Source organism: Cucumis melo, chromosome 4, assembly GCF_025177605.1.
Source record: "Cucumis melo cultivar AY chromosome 4, USDA_Cmelo_AY_1.0, whole genome shotgun sequence".
Taxonomy (NCBI): domain Eukaryota; kingdom Viridiplantae; phylum Streptophyta; class Magnoliopsida; order Cucurbitales; family Cucurbitaceae; genus Cucumis; species Cucumis melo.
Window position 1 is genome coordinate 26,027,180 of NC_066860.1, and position 3,493 is coordinate 26,030,672.

Sequence of the window (3,493 nt, forward strand, 5' to 3'; positions counted from 1 at the left end):
AAAATTAAACGATCGTTTAATGAATGAAATGAGAGTATAGGTGATCATTTGGAAAATACAAGTGATCGTTTGCTTACTAAGCAATCGTTTAATATATATAAACGATCGTTTAGTGAATAGAAGCGATCGTTTAGAAAATACGAGTGATCGCTTACAACATTTTTTCCTTACTAAGTGATCGTGTAATATATATAAACGATTATTTGGTTAGATAAAGTATGTTGTACTCGATCATGTATTTTTATATATAGAATAAAATTTGGAAAGAGTACTATGTCTCCTAGTATCCATGTGTTTTCTTCAAACTTTTTGAAAAAACCTTTCTTTCTGGTTGTGGAAACTACTTTCCTTTCTTTATGAGTTGTTTTTCTTGATCTTTTCCATTCTAAGTATTCGTTCCATAATTTTTCATCCACTTGCCACATGGGATTATATCTATCTACATCAATGATTTTGACATCTGGTACAGATATTGTCGGTTCTGATATCACTAGAAGAAATTTGGCCTTTAATGTCGGTTTAAAACCGACATTAAAGGGATTTAATGTCACTTGGCAACCGACATCTTTGCGAGCGTTATTAAAGGCCTTTAATGTCGATTGGGCTTTAATGTCGGTTTAAAAACGACATTAAAGGCCCCTTTAATGTCGGTTTAAAAACGACATTAAAGGCCTTTAATGTCAGTTTTCAACCGACATCTTTGATAGTGTTATTGAAGCCCTTTAATGTCGGTTGAGCTTTAATGTCGGTTTTAAACCGACATCTTTGATAGTGTTATTGAAGCCCTTTAATGTCGATTGGGCTATGATGTCGTTTTAAAACCGACATTAAAGACTTGTTGTCCATTTTTAGAAATTTATATTTATTTAATTCTTGTATTATTGTCCATTTTTTATAAACCAACATTGAATCCATATAGATAAATATATTTTCTCACTCCAACGAATCAATAAATATTATTTTAGAAACTATAATATTTATCTTTTACATTTGTATACACAAAATGAAAACTTAATATTGTGTTTATATATATATTCTACAACAGTATATGAAAAAAGATCCTAATACAAGACGTAAATAAGAAAAATTTTAAACGTCTTCTCAATCTTCAATCTTCAACCTTCAATGATCGTCTGGCTATCTACACAATTGCTCAGTTTTCAACCCCATATAACTTCAATCATTCTACAAACAATACCAAAACAAAGCTAAACGTGAGGTATTTAAACATTGAGGTAGAATATATGCATTTAATAAGTAGTTAAATTCACTTATTAATCACATCAAAATAAGGAGATTAGGTAGAAAAAAGAACTCGAAATATAACGTGATCCTATATATGTAACTCCAAAAGTCCAAAATGAACATAGAAATTAAAGAAATTGCAAACTAATTAAACCCAAAATTAACTAACTCCAAAGTCTAAAATTAACATATAGAGATTAAAGACATTGCAGATGAACTAAACCCAAATTTTACTGACTCCAATGTCCAAAATTAACTTATAGAAATTAAAGACATTGCAAATGAATTAAACTCAAAGTTTAGTAACTTCAAAGTTCAAAGTTAACATAAAAATTAAAGAAATTGCAACATCAGCAATAACAAAGTTACCACTAGTACTCCGAGTCTGCATTGCCACTTTAGCATCACCCATAACAGCTCGTCCAACAATAGTAGCAGAAAAATCCAAAAGAAAAAACACAACCCAGTATTGAGTACCATTTAGTTAGATTATATAAGGAAGTTGGTTTTTTGTGGAATATAAGACTAACGCTCCCTTTCAATGAGATTACAAATTTGAATCCAGAGATCCCTTTCAATTAAACTCGCAACTTCACCCATAGAGATCCCTTTCAATTAAACTCGCAACTTCAACCTATCAAACTTGCAGTAATGTCATAGCCCACATAAAAAAGAAACAAATGAAAAGGAGGAAAGTGAAAGAAAAATGGTACCTCAGAGACGAGAGTGTTGTAAGAAGCCCGAGTGGTAGAGAATGAAGAAAAGAGAAGAGCAGGGTTGTTCCTTTGAACTAATTTGAAGTTGGGACAAAATCTGAGTCCACCCATCTTCCTCCACAAAATATTCATCTTCTTTTCTAATATTTTCAATTTTTCAAAAAGGAAAAAAAATACAGAAATAAAAGTAAATCAGTATATAAAAAAAGAAACAATTCATCATACCAACTTAGTACTCCTTAGTATCTCAATTATCCTTCAAAATAACTAATGACAGCTTCTTTCTTCTAACGATGAAATTATGATATAGCTGAATCAATACAAGCTATAGTACGTATCTATGAACGTGAGGAGAAAAGATTTTTCAGTTGAAAGAGAGAAAGAGGAATATACCCGAAAGATAAAGAAGGAATTGGTGGTGTCATTCCAAAAATGGGCTGTTTATTATGAACCAAGTTTGGAACATCGCACTGTCCACGTTCAACCAAAGCCTTCTCATATTCCTTTACCTAAAATTTTCAAAGTATATGAACATATTACATTCTTAGAGGCTATTCAACAATATTAAATTACTTTAATTAATTTATATACAGCATATGCAAAATGAAACTTACATTCAAATCAAATTTGCTGAGAAATCCTCTTTTTATCCTCAACCAACACCTTAATCAGAGTCCAAAGTTTACTGTAAGGGGACCATTCTTTTCTTTTCCTCATTTAATACGATGTAATCCCAAACTAACACCATAGTGTTAAAATACTTCTTTTTTGCTTTGATTTTTCAGGTGTGAAATAATAAGCATAAGCAAACAAAAGCAATTGAGGGTTCCAAATCCAGCCAACAGCTAGAACTTCATTTTATTTGGCACAATTAACAAACTAAGCATGTTTTCAGAACAGAAAGAAGTAAGAAACTCATTTTTATTATACATTCATATCGCTAAAAGTTATACTAATTACATAACTGAGTTTGAAAACAAGATCTCCCAGCTAAGCTTATAGATAGGGTAAATTTAGTTATATCAATACTTCAATTGATATTACTTTTCGCTTTCTTGGATTGTTACTCACAAATGTTCAACAGCAATACAAATTAAGAAAATTATTAGAAAGCTAAATTTCAAAAGAACATTTGAAAAGTTAGTTTGATAAAAATTCTATTTTTAGCTAATTTTTTCCCAACTGCCATGATTTAAGACATTCCAGTAACATCCTATATTAATTATTATTTAAAAGAAAAAACTATCCTTTAAAACAGATTACCAAAATTACTCAAAAATAGAAACTAAGAACCAAATAAAATCTAGAGACAAGAAAACCAATAAAAACAAACAGCGAGTTCAATCAGCAAGAGCCAATCTACGCTTTTGGGAACTAAAAATGAATTGTTTTGCATAAAAGCTTATAAATCCAAAAAGGGTAAGAAATTTATGGAAGCAAAAGAAGAGGAAAGGCAGATCCAAATCCATAATAAGAGAGGTTAAAACCCAGAAAGATGAATCGAATAAAAGATAAAGAAATCACCTTTTTGG

General features: G+C 30.4%; 1 long non-coding RNA gene across 1 annotated transcript; it reads right to left on the reverse strand.

Moving 5' to 3' along the window:
- Window positions 1–1,164: 1,164 nt before the first annotated feature.
- LOC127149048 (uncharacterized) lies at window positions 1,165–2,459 on the reverse strand. The gene is made up of 3 exons (XR_007820273.1): window positions 2,355–2,459; window positions 1,959–2,101; window positions 1,165–1,185 (listed from the first exon to the last, which is right to left on the reverse strand). It is a non-coding gene; the product is annotated as an uncharacterized LOC127149048 (long non-coding RNA).
- Window positions 2,460–3,493: the final 1,034 nt, after the last annotated feature.